This window comes from Athene noctua, chromosome 1 (assembly GCF_965140245.1).
Source record: "Athene noctua chromosome 1, bAthNoc1.hap1.1, whole genome shotgun sequence".
Classification (NCBI taxonomy): Eukaryota; Metazoa; Chordata; class Aves; order Strigiformes; family Strigidae; genus Athene; species Athene noctua.
Genome location: NC_134037.1, coordinates 180,392,234 through 180,410,945, shown reverse-complemented (window position 1 = coordinate 180,410,945; position 18,712 = coordinate 180,392,234).

The window sequence follows — 18,712 nt, the reverse complement described above, 5'->3', positions numbered from 1 at the left end:
GTTTTCTAAATTAAATCCCCAAATGGGAAAAATATCAGTCAAAGCCTTTCTTACAAGCTGTTTCAAATTACTCTCCCATTTCATCGTACTGGATTTATGTGGCAAGGTTTTGGTAGCAGGTGGGCTGCAAGGGTGGCTCCTGTGAGAAGACACCACAAGCTGCCCCCACGTTGGACAGAGCCAGTTTCAAACAGCTCCAAGACAGACCCACTGCTGGCCAAAGCTGAGCCCATCAGCAGCCTTGGTGGCGCCTCTTGTGGTAACATATTTAAGAAAGGGTAAAAAGACATGGTGCAGCAGCTGGGAAAGAGGAGTGGAAAAATGTGTGAAAAACAGCCCTGCAGACACCAAGGTCAGTGAAGAAGGAGGGGAAGGAGGTGCTACAGGAGCCAATGCAGAGATTCCTCTGCAGCCTGTGTTGCAGCCCATGTCGGGGCAGGCTGTGACACAGGTTGTCTCCATGCAGCCCATGTAGGTCCACGGTGGGGCAGATATCCACCTGCAGCCATGGAGGAACCCACACTGGAGCAGAAGGATGTGCCCTGAAGGAAGCTGCAGCCTGTGGAGAGCCCACACTGGAGAAGGCTTCTGGCACGAGCTCTAGTCCATGGAGAGGAGCACACCCAGGAGCAGGTTCTCTGGCAGGACCTGTGAGCCTGTGGTGGCCACAGGTGACTCATGCTGGAACAGCCTGTTCCAGAAAGACTGCACCCCATGGAAAGAACCCATGCTGGAAAAGTTCGTGAAGGGCTGTATCCCATGGGAGGGACCCCACACTGCAGTAAGGGAAGAGCATCAGTGCAACCCCTATTCCCAGTCCCCCTGTGTCACCCAGGAGGCAGAAGACTGAGAAGTGAGGCTGAGCCTGGGAAGAAGGTTGTGGATAGGGGAGAAGGTGGTTTTATTTTGGTTTTATTTCTCACTCTCCTAGTCTGTTATAATTAATTAGTAATAAATTAAATTAATTTCCCCATGTTGAGTCTGTTCTTTGCCTATGACATCAACTGTTCAGTGATCTCACTGTCCTCATGTCAGGCCGTGAATGTTCTCCATATTTTCTCCCCCTGTCCTGTTGATGGAGAGAACGGGTGAGCACCTAGCAGCCAGTCAAGGTAAGCCCACCACATTAATTTATATCATGCTTAACCTTTTTCAAAAGTCCTTCTATCTCTATTTACTCTGTTAGTCTCCCTATCAGAAACACCTTATTTTCTTTGTCTTCTGAAGCAGCATTTCTTATGTAAATACACTATCACCCATGTTTTTACTAAGCTTTAGTTACTAAAATTGCTTCATTTTTATTCACAAGTTGTGCTACTTAATAATTTTATTTCATTTTGCTTGACCTTTCAAAGTCGGTATTCAGCCTTTACTAGGGCAACATATTATTCATTCGATTCCTGAGGTACGCATAGTACTTTCAACAAATGCAACAACAGTCTGCCCTCTAACAAGCTTACAGCTGAAATAATAGATGACAGAAGAAGCCTGAGCTGGGGGCAATCAGGGAATGATAAGATTTGCACAGTATACACTTGAGAATGAATTGACCACAGGATATATATAGATCATCACATCCTTGATGGCATGTAATCGTATAATCAGGGTCTGACAAAGGCTTCAAGACATCAAAGCAAGGAGATTTTAGAACAACCTTCTTGTTAGAGTTATTGGGACAAAAAAAATAAGTCATCCTTAAGCTGGAGCCTGGTGTGTTTCTGAAAAGGACTGCGTGATGCTGTTGTCTGCAGCAGCAGGAGGGTAGATTTTCATATTTTTTTACTACTTTTCACAGTATTTTTGTATTTGCTTGTTGTTAACAAGGGAGGGAAAGGGTCTTGTTAGATTTCAGGTTTGCAGCAGGTGAATGACAAAGCTGCATACATGAAGGACAGCAGTCAAAGAATAGCACCTTGTGAACGTATGAAGAAGTGTTTGCACAAGATATAGTGAGAAAGCAGGCTCATTAAATGGCTTTCCAGTGGCTTTCCCATCTGCTGCTGTGGTGACTCTTGTCCATGCTCAAGAGGTGGAAGTATTGGCTTCAAAGCACAAGAGACAGACGTTGTGCATTAGGCAGAGTATTGCTGCAGACAATCCAGCTGATCATGGACTGACCCAACAACAGCTGCCAATATGCCGTGCAGAGCTGTCGGCACGTGTTGCCAACCCTGTTAACTTGCCGATCCGTGTTATAATAAACCATAAACTACTTTCCAAATAAGCAGTTGCTCTAGCTTTTGGAGAGCTAATAAAGGCAGAAAGGAGAAAGAAGGTGGTCTGCTGGGTGAGGGAGGGGGACATGGCCAGAAAACAATCTCACAATTGACTGTGATCTGTTTTTCAAAAATAGTTTCTACTCCATCTGCAGTCAGTATATTTCATAATAAATGGCACTGCTGGTAGAGTGGTTAGACATTTTAAGAAAAAAATAAATTGTTTATTTGATTATATGGGAAAAAAGCATTTGCGCAGGCAAAACTTAATTAAATACGAAGTTCTCTACAGCCCTCAAAAGATTGCTGCAAGGTTAAGGTACTCCTTTTCCCTTGTGCACTGATTACTTTTTGCCTACACACACACACCCCTCCACAATCTGTCAGCTTGCTGGATTTGTTGTTGGAATTCGAAAAGTCTTTTCCTATTGGAGAAAATACTTTTATACCACTATTGATAGCTTCCCAAATAGTGGTAGTATTCAGGAAGCAATGACAGGGAATGATTTATTCAGCCTGTGTGTTTCTGTCACCAATCATGCCTAGAAACTGTATCCTGTTTAAAATACAGCTTTATTTTGTGACCGACTGTTTGCCTAGAAGAACACGTCTGAATGAAAAAGGCTAACTTAAGGGAAAGATGGGGTGTGACTGCAGCCCTTAATTTTTTTATTTGATTTCAAGTAGGAAGAATTTTTCTATGGTGCTACATGACAGAGAAATCCAGGAGTTTCTGCATAGCACCTGCTTGGTGGCTTCGGAGCCCCAGGTCCAGGCACCACACTGTCATGCAGTTAGGCTTTCTCCCTGGTTTCTGCCATGCCTGAGCTATCTCTGCTGAATGTTTCATTTTCTGTCACTCTGCAGAAGCCAGGCAATACTGTTTTGTTGGATTTTTTCAAGCACTTCCAGGAACTCTAGCACATAATTACTTCTACAAAAACCTTCAGCTCCTTCATTCTCAGCTACTTCACTCTCCTCTGCAAGTCCCCTTTTGCTGCATGGCTGAGGAACCTTGTCATGGCAAAGGCACTTGCTGTTTCTGCAACTGCTGTCTACCACCCTGCCCATCCATCTGTGTCTACCCATGGAAGTTTGTCAGCTAATTATATTGTCCAGTGGGGAGCAAGGATGGTCTCTGGCCAGCATGCAGCACACAGGGATCCTGCTCTATGTAAGCCCTCCTGAGCACAACAGCAACACAAACATATCGACAAAATAATACTTGAAATAGAAACGCCACAAACACTCTCAAGAGCTCCTTTCCCCTCTCTGTTGTTGTGAGACTAAGAGTTTGATCTCTCTCCATGCACTGCCTTCACCAAACGTCTTTTGCAGCACATTCAGAGGATCAGGGGGCCTGGATTATTTCAAACCAAAGCAGCTGCCTTTAAGAGCATCTTCTTTGAATGTGCATCTTGAATGCAGACACAAAAGTAACACCCTCTTGATTTTCTTGAAGAGTTTTGTTACTGCATTTTATACTGTTTTGACTTTCTCTCTGTTATTTATTCTTAGGTATCTTTCTGGCAATAAAGATGCATTTTCCTCCATAAGAGAGTGAAGAGTGTTTATTCTTCAGCTCTATAGATCTGCTTTATCTTACTCTATCTCTTTCAGGATAAGTCATCACTAGCAGGTCTGCAAAAACATAGTATGCTGAACTTTCTGAAGTGAGGCAGAAGCAAAAAAATCTTTGGTGTGATGGTTTCAAGCATGGAGTGTTAAAATACTTGTTCCATTGAGTGTGGTGGTTTGAGCTCAGAGTGCAACTGAGCACAACACAGCTTCTCACTCACACCTTCCCCCTCAGGAATGGGCATGAGTAAAATAAACCAAAAGGCTCCAGAATCGAGACAAGGACAGGGAGGGATGACTCACCCATTATGGTCATGGGAAAAGACAGATCCGTTAGGGGAAGAAAAAAACCTCATCAATTTAATTCAAACACCACCAACAACAATACTTAACAAACAGAATAGGATAGTGAGAAGTATAACCACATCTTAAAAAAACACCTTCCCCCCACCCCTCCCTTCCTCCTGGGCCCAGCTTGGCTCCTGATTTCTCTACCTCCTTCCCTCCAGCGGCGCAGGGGGCAGGGGATAGGGGGTGTGATCACTCCCACCACCCCTTCCACCTCAGGGAAAAGACTCCTCGCACTCCTTCCCTGCTCCAGCGTGGGGTCCCTCTCATGGTAGACAGTCCTCCATGAACTTTCTCCAACATGAGTCCTTCCCACATGCTGCAGCTCTTCCCGAACTGCTCCAGCATGAATCCCTCTGGTGTGTGGCAGTCCTCCCAGTGCTGAACTACAACAGCAGGGGCTTCCCTGGCCTCCTTCAGGCACAGCTACCTGCTGTGGTGTGGGGTCCTCCACAGGCTGCAGGTGGGCATCTGCTCCACTGTGGACCTCCATGGGCTGCAAGGGGACAGCCAGCCCTCTCACCATGGGCTGCAGGGGAGTCTCTGCTCCGGTGCAGCTCCCTGCCTTTTCCTCCTCCTTTCTTTCACTGACCTCGGCATTTGCGTAGGTGTCTCCCTCAAAACTCTTCCTCACAATTCCAACTCCTCCTTCCAGATTCCCCTTCTTGAATACATTATCACAGAGGCACAGGCACCATCACTAATTTGTCCAGCCTTGGTGCAAAGGCAGGTCCAACTTGGAGCCGTGGGAGCTTTAAGAAGCTTCTCACAGGGCCACCACTGTAGCCACCTTCCCTGCTACCAAAAACCACGATCACACACAAACCCAACACAGTGAGGGAAAGGAGAATTCATCAGTCCTCACTGCTGAGGCCCTCAGAGACACGCCTTGCTCAAATCAGGGGGTGGCATTCACAACCTGTTCTCCAGGAGATGACTGATTGTTGCAGACATGCTAAGGTATGGCATATGCTTCTTCAGTCTTGAGGAAAATTGCCCAAAAGCCCTTGCATAGAGATAAAACACTCTAAATTCCCTAAAGGGAAGGAGAAATGGGATAAAATGAAGGATGGGAGAGGAAGTGAGAGGACCAGATGGGACAGCCATCTTGTCAGCAAGAGTACGGTCAGAGAAAGGCTCTCCAGAACATGGAACTACACCATTGCCCTGGGCACCAAATGTCACCTTGCCGTTGACCAGATTTTTTGGCATTCAATTATGTGAGGAGGTTTTGTCCTGGAAACTGTTTACTGATTGCCCCACGTCCAGAATAAGAGCAGAGAGACTGAGAGTATTTTCAGGTTATAACCTGATATCTTCAAAGGGCTTCCCAGAAAACATGACTGTAGGAGCCATCAAAGTTCTTCTTGTCCAGCCTTTGTCTGGAGACCCAGCTTCTCTCTTCTCTGCAGTCAACTTCATTTCAGTCACCTAACGTAAGTGATGCATGATTCCTTCACTGCTCAGAAGGCACAGGCACTGAAATAGCTTAGATTTGTTTCCAGCTGAGCTCCATTTCAAAAATAATTGCAGTTTCAGGTTAAGCCAAGCTTTGCTTTTGTCCTGAGCATGGTCTTCAGACCAACCAAAGTTACATGCAAGCTATTTGTAAGGCTGGTTTTGAACTTTCATATAAGAAAAAGACCTGTTTGGATACAGACTTGTGTCACGCTATCTATCTTGATATGAACTGAAATGATCATTACTATCTTGAATCCAAAATACATTTTATGCTTCTTGAATTTCAAAACAACAGAAAAAAACATAGTGTTTGTTGATAGCTGCTTTTAGGTAAGAAGAGACCAAAAGATGTGCTAAAACTGAGTTTCTTTAGCACTCTTCCAGAGCCTTCAAAACCCTTTTCATTTAGCAAAAATTTGGGATATTAGGAAAAAACAGATTCATACTGTTAATCTAGGCAATTAAAGAAGCATTATCATGTTTTCACACTTTTAAATTCCTGGCTTTCCGTTACTGAGGCATCTTAAACCACATGAAATTCACTGTAGTTCTAACATCTGTAGTTTCATCGGGAATACTTCACCTGTCAGAAATTAAAATTCATTATCACTAATGAGATATTCTGATTTCAGAGTGTCATTTCCAATTCTAAAGATAAAGGTAATTACCAGTACATATGACCCTCCCCCCAATAGAACAATTTTATCATCATTCCTGGAAGTAACATCAATACTTTTGTTGTTTCTTGTAAACAAAAAGCCTTTACCATAATGACCCCCTGAAAGTCAAGTAGAAGCCATTATATGGATACAAAGGAATGAAAGAATTGCATCAGCAATTTAGCAACTTCTACTTAGTAGAGGAAAAAATAAATACAAAAGTACAGTTGAGTTATTATGTACAGTTATATAATGCAGCTTTTGTTTTGTTTCCAAACTCATGAAAAAAATTGCCCAAAATATGCAGTTGAGTCTCTGAAAACTGCAGCAACAAGAGGCATCAAAAGAAGTTGGTGTTACTTGTAAATCTCAATAAACGTCCATTCATTTCATCATACCAGTGTCTCACTTTGCAGACTATACAGCTACTTACAAGATGCCATTTAAAATACAAGCAGCAGATTCATAAACAACCTGGATTTCAGGGATAATTTTGTCAAATGCAAACCTGGTATCTGTCCTGCAGCACCTTCCTTTTTCCAGCAGACCTTTTGCAGTCGGCAAACGTTTCTGTTAGCATCACCATCCTTCTTACGATTTGGCCCTATCATCAACTCTGTATGCTCTGTATGGGATTTCCTGTGTTTGATACAGAATATCTCAAGATGTCTAAGAAGGGAGTCACACAAGTAAGTAGACATTTATAGACTCTCCCTTTACCTAGCACTCATAGTTATCTAAACAATAGTTGCATTCTTATACAACCTGTTCCTTTTCTGTAATTGCATTCTGAATACCCTGGCGTGTATCTATACATTATAATACACCTCAGTATAGCCTCATCCATGTTTTACAAGTCAGATTTTAGACGACATATTGAATATATTAAGAATGGTGATTGATTACATAAGTTTATCAAGAACATTTTTGCATTACTTACTACTTGCTACTGAGAAACTGTATATTGTACAAACTGTTCTGGTTTATTCTAATAGAAAAGTTTTTCAATATAAAGCACCATATTGGATACTTGATGAGATCGGTACTTAGACAGACATTAGCTATGTCTCCTTTTCCCATTACCATTTTAGGTCCACTTGAAAGGCATGTGAACTTGGTGGATTTTTACCCAAATTCTTCTCCTTTTCCTGAGGAAAAAAACATGGGAAGAGATTCTTTAAGAAAAGAAGAGGAAGGATCTCCTTGGATCATCAGATCCAGTCTTCTGTCATTTCTATTAGTCGTCACACACATTTTTCATAAAGAGACAAGTACATAACTTTTTTTTTTTTTTACACCTATCAGAAACCATCTACTAGTTATGAACATCAGGTTCATTTCCACTTTGAAATTATTCTTTCTGTGTTTATTTCCAGTCATACTCGTATTAGCATTTAGGTCAGTTAAACACAGCAAGGTCCTTTGGTTAACTGCCAGAAAATGGGGTTTCCTTTCTTCTGATCCTCCTTTCTCTCTTGCCCCCACTCTTACACCTCTTCAGAAAGGAAAGATCATCACAACTGTGAGCAGTGTTTTGGGTGGGAACTTATTAGTGGTTCAAACAGGGTAAATAAGACTTTTCCAGTCTCTACTGCAAGTACTCTCTCTGATCCAGCCAAAGGCCTCTTGTTGGCCTTCCCACAGTTGCATCTCAACCTGTTCACCCTGCAGCTGCTTACTATAACAAGGTCTTGCTCTTTCCTCCTTTGTTTCTAGCTAATGAATTCCATCTTACAGAGGGAATTTCTGCTACTTAGCAACCTTGTAATTTTGACTTTTACAATTTCATTATTTCTCTATTATGTCAAGATTTAAGGTCATCCTGTTGTTCATGTACTGTTCCTACCTTCTAGCTGTTACCATCAGGAGTTCATCAGCATGTTCCTACTTTTTCTGCCAAGACATTTCTGAGTCCCACATCCAGTCCCGGAGAATTCAGGTCTTCTCTTTCCTCCTATTGACTAGCTCCCCTCCACTGCAAGCCTCTTGCCGTCTGCTTCTTTAGCTATCATACACTAAAACACAGAACTCCAGACTGATTAATCATTTACAGTGAGGAAATGTTTTACTGAAGTCCAGACAGAATAGAGCTATTTCACTTCCCTTGCATCAAAAATTAATTGGTTTATGAGAGATAAGTATTATGTTAGACTGGCACAATCTTCTGTCAGGAAATTGTAAATCTATGTTGTGTTTTATACCATTACCCATCTAGTTCCTTTGCCTTTAATTATTCTTTCAGACTTCTGGGATGAATATTGTCTAACTTTCTAGCTTGACTGTATTCAGCACTTTGAATTCAAATTTGGTTATGGGAACGGGCATATTTTATCATCAAGTTCAAAATTATTTTATCTAATATTTGTAAGGCAATCTTTTGATTATGTAATATGTCTATTTGGGCATCTATACTGCTGAAGAAACTTTTCTTATTTGCTTTAAAGTGCATTATAAAGTCTAAATGAGTTCTAATTTTCTGTAGTTCTGACTCAGTCATAATCTTCTTGATTTCCAAACTGTCTTTTTTTTTTGTTGATCTACCCTTTCTGCTAATCAGTCTGAAGGCACCTGTCTCTATACAGATTCTAGAGATTCTCAGTGGCTCAAATGTGGCAAGTGTTCATCAGCATTGCAGATGCCTGAAGCCAGGAAAAATGAAAAGCAGTCTGGGAGTCTTTCAAAATACACTGTAACTAATTCAGAAGTTAAAGACTTGACACATAATATAAGGCTCTGAGGACTATGTTGTGAAAATCACATATATGAGGCTAATGGTCCCCTTGGATTTTTTGTAGGTTATTAATGACGAAGCCTGTCACTAACCACATCCAGGAAAATTGAGCCCCACTGTTATTACCATTCTTCATTCTACACCTGAGAAGGTAGTTTCCTCATTCATACTGCAATTCTTAACATGTTTTTAACTTGGAGATGTACTCAAATATTAATGGACTCAAATGCATTTATACAAGCAAGCATGGAGATGACTACTGGGAAAAAAAACAGTCAAATATGTGTGAAATAATTCTGCAGCACACAGTACAGTAGTACATTTGCTTTAGTAAAACTAGTAGAATAAGCCTTTCTCACTGCCATTCTTAATAGCATCTCTATAATTACCTGAAGTGTTTAGTTTCACACGTATTTCTGATGTAGTAAGAGGACTAGAATCTAGTTGCTAGATTTAAGAGAAACAAGACAGACAACAGAAGAAGCTGGAGGTTTTCAAGGCAGGATGTTGCCAGGGTTACGGCAATTTGCTCATGCAATGCTCTCCACCACACTTGAACTATCCCAGGGCTGGTTCCTGGGCCCACACACTGAAATAAGTGCATATGCACAGGTCTTGAGAATGTCATTTACAGATGATGGGAAATAAAAGATCATAGAATCACAGAATCATTCAGGTTGGAAAAGACCATTGGGATCATTGAGTCCAACCATCAGCCCTACTCTACAAGTTCTCCCCTATACCATATCCACCAACATCTCATCTAAACGACCCTTAAACACATCCAGGGATGGTGACTCCACCACCTCCCTGGGCAGCCTATTCCACTGTCTGACCACTCTTTCCATGAAAAATTTTTTCCTAATGTCCAGTCTGAACCTCCCCTGTTGCAGTTTAAAGCCATTCCCTCTTGTTCTGTCACTGATCACCTGTGAGAAGAGACCAGCACCAACCTCTCTACAATGTCCTTTCAGGTAGCTGTAGAGAGTGATGAGGTCTCCCCTCAGCCTTCTCTTCCTCAAACTGAACAGTCCCATCTCCCTCAATCTCTCCTCATAGGATTTATTCTCCAGGCCCTTCACCAGCTTCATTGCCCTCCTCTGCACTCGCTCCAGCACCTCGATATCTCTCTCGTATTGAGGTGCCCAAAACTGGACACAATACTCCAGGTGTGGCCTCACCAGTGCAGAGTACAGGGGACTATCGCCTCCCTACTTCTGCTGGTCAAGCTATTTAGATGTTGTGTTCAACACTCCTTTCAGCTCATTTTGTTCCTTATTCCTTATCAAACCAAATATTCCATGTCAAAAAACAAAAACAAAAACCCAAAAAACAAAAACCCCCCAACAAACCAAAACACCACAAGAATGAGGTGTCCTCAGTTTGAGGAAGTTAATTGGACTGTCAAGATGTTTCAGTACTATTCCCAGCATGGCATCATTTGAGAAGACTCTTAATATTTCATAATGAACTTCATGGCAGTGCTGAAGAGTTTCAGAAAAGCAAACCTACTTTTTAAGTCTGTGCTGACACAGATTTCACCTTACCAACACCTGACCAAAACAAAATGTTTGTTACAAAACAGTACACTGAAAAACCCCCTCAGGGAAAGCCAAGTGTCAAAACTTGAAACATGTAAACCAGGACCTTCCCTGGCCCCTGGCCCTGCCTGGGCTACACCGCAGGTCCCTGTCCCCTGTGGCATTCCTTACCAACCGGGCAACCTGGTCATGATTGTGTTCCCAGTCCTTCCTGGCCCTGCCTCCTGCATGAATCTCAAACCCACATCGTAGCAGTGTCTCGGCTGCTGCCAGCTGGACTCTGGACCTGACTCACTACCTTGTTTCATCTGGGACTGTCGGTGGATTCTGCCACTGTCACCAACCCACCCCTGCTCAGACCCTGCAGGACTGTGCCTCATCAGAGAAGGCAAACTACACTTGAGCTCCAAAGGCAACAGAGCTGATAACACAGTGAAAAGAAAGCACAAGCCCTGCTGCAGATGTGATGAAAATGAGCCTTCCCCACTCTTTGGTTCTTCTAGACTGTTCTGACTTTCCAGGCTGAGAATTAGTCCAACCAGACACAGACTGGCTGAGGCCTGCCTACACTTCTGCTACAGCTCTTGTTCTGGACTATCCTCTGTGCAGGATGGGTTATGGTAGCATATGCAGTAATTAGCTTTGTATGCCAGTGGAGAGTTTTCCTCTGCCTGGGAAGGTTGTTCTCTTGTCAGATTACACCCACCATACCATAGCAGCTACCAACTGCACTCTCCGATGTCCCCTGGAGATCCACAGGGCCCAGGAGAAGCCAGCAGTATGTGAAGCTGGATTTCATCTCAGAAATATACAGGTAGCTTTCTGAATGTTGATTGCTACAGATTCTTAGCACAACGCAGGGCATTAGAAACTAATCTTGGTTTCCCCAAGTGCTATGTAAAGCATGCCTTTCCATCTCAGATCGTGCTGCTCATTCTAGTCCTTGCTTTGTTTTTCATGGCTAGTCACTAATTATCCCATCTGATGCAGAAGGCTGTGAGGCAGGTTGATTCTGACATTGTAAAAAAACTTTTTAAAAAAATCTTCATTAAGAAAAGTTGGAGATGTGGTTTGTCTGAGGTCCATATGGGTAGTGCCAAAGACCTGTTAGACCCATAAGTTGAGACCAGAATGATCTCATGGGCTGTATTTTAATTAATAAAATGTGCCCCAGAAAAGGGTTAACATTACTTAACCGTGTCTTACTTGGGTTTTTGTAAGCACACTTAGTGCACTTCCCAGCACACATCTTAGGCTTTGAAGTACTCTGCCCTCACACAGAATGGGGACAGGAACAGGTTCAGCCTGCTAGTGGGCAGTCTGCTCTAGTGAGTGTTTTACAGTGTTACACAAACCTAATACTAACAGTCCCAACATTGTTCAGGCATGTATGTATAAACAAATGCAGAACATTCAGCATTACACCCCATCTTGCATCACAGCGCACAGCCCAGTCCAGCCACCTTTTGCGCAACCCGGCCTCAGAGCCTCTTAATTCTTGACTCCACAAGAAACTCCCAGTGCTCAGCAGCAAAGAAAGGCAGAAGGGGAGCTGTGCTTTCACCATCTGCCCCTAAAGGCAGCTCTCCTGGCTCCCAGCCCTGCCTTAGAGAGAAGTGGGGTTCCCGTGGGGAGTAGAAGAGGGTGTCTGAATCCCTGGAGGAGGAGATGAGGAAAAGATTATGCTGAAGAGCTGGGCCAGGAGAAGAGAACTCGTTGTATGACCTTGAATAGCAAAGTTCACTGTGGAGACACATCCCAGGCTCGCAGCTCTCCTTTGTTCCTGTTCCAGCTGAGCACTCAATGTACCAATTCTCTCCTAATCAGCATCACCCTTTGTGAGCAACACAGGAAGTTTCCCATTTGCTAGATACAGCAAAATAACACCTTGATTGAATTTCCTCCTGGAGGGAGGCAGAAAGAGAAAGACCTTCTTCCATCTCTGCCTCTACAGTAAAAGCCCCTTAGTGCAGCATTATCTACAATACTCGGAAACAAATTTAGCTCTCTGCCTCCAGAACTGAAAAACAGGGCAATCAAGAATTGCATAAAATCTGTGCTGTCACTGCTTTAAAGCACCCTTCAGCTGACAGCTCTTAAACCCAGCATCAGAACAGAGGCATGTCCAGGCAGTGAATGACTTAAGATGCAGTGTGACAAGGTTACCAAACCTAGACTCCTCCATCTGATTTGTTCTAAAGTTTATCTCCATAGCCTCTGAGTCACTAGCTGTAAGCACCCACTACAGGTAGTTTGTCTTCTTAAAGTGAGGGGCTAGTACTGTGTGACCCCCAGCACTAGTAGTACCACGGCTAAAATACCCTAGTTGCTTAGGAGTAGTATATGCCTGCAAGACAATAAATACATCTTTACAAGCAGTTCCCACTGAGAGACTTCAAAATCATGCAGCACGATTACTTAAACATTTGGCCTAGCTACTGCAAAGAGCTAGCTTTAAGATATGAAAAGACAATATCAGTTTGTGGTAACTTTATTCTGTGGTTTAATAGTCCTTGGGGCAGCATAAGTGAAGCTGTGCGCAAAAAAGAAAACAGGCAAGTGGGCAGTGGTCCTGGCAAATGGCAGAGTCATTTACTCTAATTAACTTAATTAAATTACAGGAGTCAGACAAATTGTCTTTCTACAACAAGCCAACAAAATCAATACTAAGGATTAGTCATAGCAAATTTAGTAGTGTTGCCTGTTATGAAGGTGGCTGGACATTTGCTATTAGAAGATCTCCTTTTGAGCTCAATTATTCCTTGCAAAACTTCATCTGTCTGGACTGAAATTTGCCATATGCGAAATCTAATTTTGACTGATCCTTCCAGAAAACTTCATCAAGAAGAGTCCAAGCATTTCCAAGAATGAAAATAGTGAATAGGATACTGCTTGACCTTGTTACTTTCCAAGACTTTTCACTTGCTTGCCCTTTGCTTTGGAGGAGTGATTTGAAATGCAGTAGAAAGTGGAAGCTAGCATCAGGAACTGGACTTGTGCCTCCCCATAGGATCTAGCCAAGCTCATCTAAGCTTCACAGCCCTCAGACACTCCACAGATGTTCTGGAGAGTTTGATAGCTGTGATGCCCAGAGGTCCAGCCCACCCTGAGGGCACTACACCCAGCTCCCACGCTGACACAGCCCAGAGGACTGCTCAACACACAGGAGTGGTGGGAAGCTCCCCTGAATGGCTACTCTCAACCATTCCGGACCTACCTGAGATAAGCAAAGAAGTTGTACTTAATTGTATCTTTGGTGGCATCCAAGCAACCCAAGGGAAGGACCAGTCCCACTCTGAATAAGGGAGGGATGCAAATCAAAATGATAAGAAAGGAAAAGACTGGCCAGGTACAGCGGATTCAGACCTAGGCCTGGGACAGGAAGAAAAGGAGCCTGTGGCAAGAGGAGCAAAAGGACCACGCTGAGACAAGCACCCAGGCGATGGCCCAAGTCCATACTCCATGGAGGGCCTGGCACATATCAGCATCTTCTCCAAGGTGGTTTCCATGGAGAGAAAGACCCCTGGGCGCAAGCCAGATGGAAACTTCACTGCAGTCCAAGTGTGATGAGGAAAGCCAGGACAAGGGGAGAAAGTAGGACAGGAACAAAGCCGAGGATGTGGCACATCACCAGGCAAGAGAGAATACTGCTGTGAGAGAAAAAAGACAAATATTTCTTATGTAATGAAAGCTCTAATCAATAAATATGAAAAAGACAGTAAAGTAAAATTAACACATTATTTTTTATTAATTCTGTTGCTCTTTTGGCAGGTGTGTTGACTATTCCTGGCCCAAAACACAAGAGGTAATGAAGCATTATCCAGCACACAACAGAGCCATCAATAACTCTGTCACCAGGATGCCTAAGGGAATTCTCTCCTAACGTGTTTAAGTCCCAATGAGCCTGGGAGTCAGAGCAGACTTTGATGATCTGTTCTAATAATCTTTTCAGGCCACTGGGGAAGAAATAAAACTGAACATTTTATTATCTGACTTGCCATGGCTTTGGGCTTGGGGTTTTTTTCATTTCTCATAGGAGGAATTCAACTTCCAGAAACTTTCTACTTACTTCCTTGGGTTGGGGCTTTCAGAGGCTAATCTAACCCTGGTCAGATGTGCTCTGCAGAAATGACTGTCAATCTATATGTTATAGCTTCTCTGCTGGAGGTGAACACATCTCCATCTGAATCAGGAGAATCGATTGTCAGAGTTCTCCTTAATCGGTCCTGTGCCAGCTGCGAGGTTGATTTACTACTTACTAGAAGGCAGTTTAACCTATTCTGGCTTACTTTGCTCTGAGGTGGACGAAAAGACCTCATGTTTCCTCCAACTGGGGGGGCAATCACCTTTGGAACCATCACAGGTATTCCAGCGGGAATCATCTGCCTCCAACCTAAATTTATGCTGTGCAAATGCTTAACGCAAAGTTTATGTCCCAGAGCATTTGTTTGCAGCCATGATTTAGTCCACATAATGCTGAAAATAAAAAGAAAAGTGAGGACAACACAAATGCTTCTGTATTTCACCAGCTGACAAACATTTGGACTGGAGATGTTGGCAGTGTGGCATACAAACACCTATAGATGAGCAGAGTAATCTCTACATTTTATTCATACTAGGGTTTCTGATACTGTCTAGTTGTCATGGGAGAAGGCCAGCCTATGCCCTGTATCTCCTCTCCTGTGAATGTGAAGTCTGAAAAATGCATGAAGAAAACCAAATGCAATTCAAATACGCATTAGGTCATGCTTTGTAAAAAAAAATTACATAAATATGCATGGTTTTGACAAAAAAGGCCAGACACAGGGAAAGCATCTAAATGAGGCACACGGATGGGCATCTCTCTCCCTGATTTTTGTCTCAAATAATTTGGCTTCAGTATTCTTAACAAGCAGGTGTCATTGTACAATACTGACTCAGACACGCAGAGCTGTGACTGATGAGAAGATCAGCCAACAGTCCAACTTGGCATTTCTGCTGTTTTGCTTCATCAGACAGAACCACCAATGTGACTGCTACCTGTGTAGCAGTCATGGAGACAAGCAGGATGGTCATGTAAATATTATGTCATCTTCCTTCAGCTTATCTATCCACACTGGAGCTATGAAACAACTGGAAACACTCTTAAGATTCCAATTCTTGATTCACAAAATAGGTTGAAAACCTGAAATCTTGTTTCAATCTATGCTAGCTATCAGGTGTCTTGATTTTGAACTGACTCATGCTTTGTGGGAAAAACATGGTACAAGGACCATTCCCCAGCCACCTTTAGAAAGCTGTCACTGTGGTTCCAGTCACAGCAAGGGACTAAACCCATTTCAGACAAGTGTAAGGAGAGGGAGAGAAGAACAGAAACTTACATTCCATTTCATCTCAAGGCGCAGCATTTAACGGTGTCAGCAGTGCAGTGGTCAAGGCCGGGAACCTCCGTGTAAATTGTTCCATGAAGAAGGAAACTCAGGAGGTAAAAGCCCAGGTAGGCATCATACCTGCGATTCTCTTTCCTTGGCAGGTACATCGTTCTTGAGACAGCGTATAGGACTCCATAAGGTGACCACAGCAAGACATTTTAAGTATTATTAATGCTTCTTCCACTGCACTAATTCATTACAGAATTGGTGCCAATTTTTTTATTTGGAACATTGTTATAATACTTTGATACAAGAAAATAATCACTGATAGGAGCTTTCAATTACTCTACTATTGCAGAGATGACAAGAAAAAATAAAAAGAAATGTTAAAATGCTGGCTATGGCGCATTTTACCTTGATAATGTCTGGTGCTCAAATTCTCCTCAGCTTTCATTTCTTTTTATTTTAGTTGCTGCAGCCTACCTCTGTTTGGCCTTCTATGGTTCCTGCTCTCTTGTATCCAAAAGACATATATTAAACCTCACAACTGTGTTAGGCTTTTTTCCCCATGAAAAACTGGGAAAAAAAAAGAAATACAACAAATTGCCAACTTTTAAAAGTCAGTGCCTAACCTTACTCTCTGGCCTATCATACTTTCAGTCCCAAACCTCTCCTATTCATGTAAGGAACAAATAGATAATATTCTTGTTTTCATACGATGTGTCTTCCTGTTCTAATTTGAACATGCATTTGTTGTCATCCTTGTAGAAATAAAACATGCAGCTGTTCATAACAACAAGAACATAACATTTTAACAGAAAAAATACTTCATGGGGCTCATATTTCTCTGTTCACTCCAGTCCTAGTCTCCTCCTTTCATCCTTGGGATGACAGTATAGAGAATTTGGCCATTTGAAGGACATTACAACTTTATCTTTTCAAACCCCAGGTTGCTTCCCAGTTCATGCCTTAAGAAGTCCTTCCTTGCAGCTGTCTTGATGCTGACTCTCTCCATAGGACTGGTTTGGGGGTGACAAGACAGTCCTGTGCTCTTCACTGCCCCCTGGAAGCCATCAAATAAAACCAGTGCAAGTATTTGAACATTTAAACAGCACACGCTCTCTAACCCTGAACCCTGTGAATAATTAGGAAGTTTAAATGCCAAAGGTCTCATAGCCTCATACCTATGGCGCCATTAACCACTTTGATTAACTGCATTAGTGCTTCTGTGGCTCTCATGGTCAAAGTCAGCCTTGATCTAAAGATGCAGCAACTGCTTTGGTGACACCCATGCCCAGATTTTCAGAGTATGCTATACTCTTTGAAATATCTGGTTCCATTTACACCAAAGAGGAGATCTGGCCTCTTAACGGGTGTATCATAGTGAGACTAGAGAAAGTTTAATGAAATCCATGCTGGGATATTTCATTATCTTGCAGGCAATAAAGACATCTAATCAAAGTAATTCATTATATTTCCTATTAGGGAAGAAAACAAGTGATCTACATCATTTAGATTATCTCATTGTCCTCCCTGGTCAAAAATGATAGTGGCATAACAAACACTAAGGAAAGCAATGTATATTATTCACTTCTTTGTTTCCACAGTAAGAAATCTGTGCCTTAGAAGTAAGAATAAGCTTGAGGGCTCAGCTGCATAAAAATCGTCTATTTTACAGCTCATTGCATTGTTAAGTAACATTACAGTGTAATTTGGGCTTTGGGATATAGTTCTACATAGGGTAGATTAGCACTTGCAGATTTTTATTTTTTTTTATGTCCCATTCCCCCAAATACATTACACATAACCAAATTCAATATTTGGGTTTTTAAATCTGCACTAAATGGAAATGGAAAACTATGAGCATACATGACAGCAGGCAGCTTCTGGACTCCAATTCTGAAAACGTAATTGTTTCTAAAGTGATATATTAAACACTTTGGGATTGCTTGTCTCTGTTGTCTATCTTGTTAAAACAGATTATAAGGTCTTTATGGTGAGAGCTCTGTCACATCAACATGCCATAAGGCTGTAATCGTCATAAGAGATTTGGGATGTTAAAACAATACAATGACAGTAATAACTTTTGTCCTGTTTCATATGAAAAAAGAGAATTCTGTGACTGCATCATTTTTTCCCCATCTCTTCCTCAGTCTGTCAATGAGCTTCCCATAATGTTCGGGAAATTTTCAAACAAGCGCAACAAAGAAACAGGGGTTTCAGAAAAGTTAAGTTCCTCCAAACTTCGTGGAAACAGGCTAGAAATAACTAGGTAAAAGGCAGTTATTACTGCCAAAAAGCATGAGGGAGCCGGACAAGTGCATTGCCTGGGCTGACCTGCACTGCTACCAAGGCGAGCCTTATCAGGAGTTCTTCTGGCCTGGAGTCACAGACAACTGCTCTGGGGCTCGCCCCTTCATCTTTGATGGTAACAAGAATGCTCAAACAGGGCACACTGTGCTCCAAAATACACATCTTCCACTCTCCAGGTCTCTAGAACACTTGGGACAAATAAAAATAGCACCTCAGCTGTTGCAATGTTTATTAGACATGTTCTGCTTAAGAGGCAGCAGAAAATACACTAGTGTGGTATTCTACCAGGTTATACATTCCTGCTCCTCCTTCACTTTCCCTAGTACTTACTGCAAGACAAATTATATATATACAACTTCTATTCTTGCTTTATTCTTCCATATAAATATCTGATTAGTTAACACTAACTAATAAGCCATACTAACTTATATGGACTCGTTTTTCAGGTCATCCTCTAAAAAAAGGCTTAGACATGTCCAAGGGAGTACCTGTAGCCAACCATCATGTGAAAACA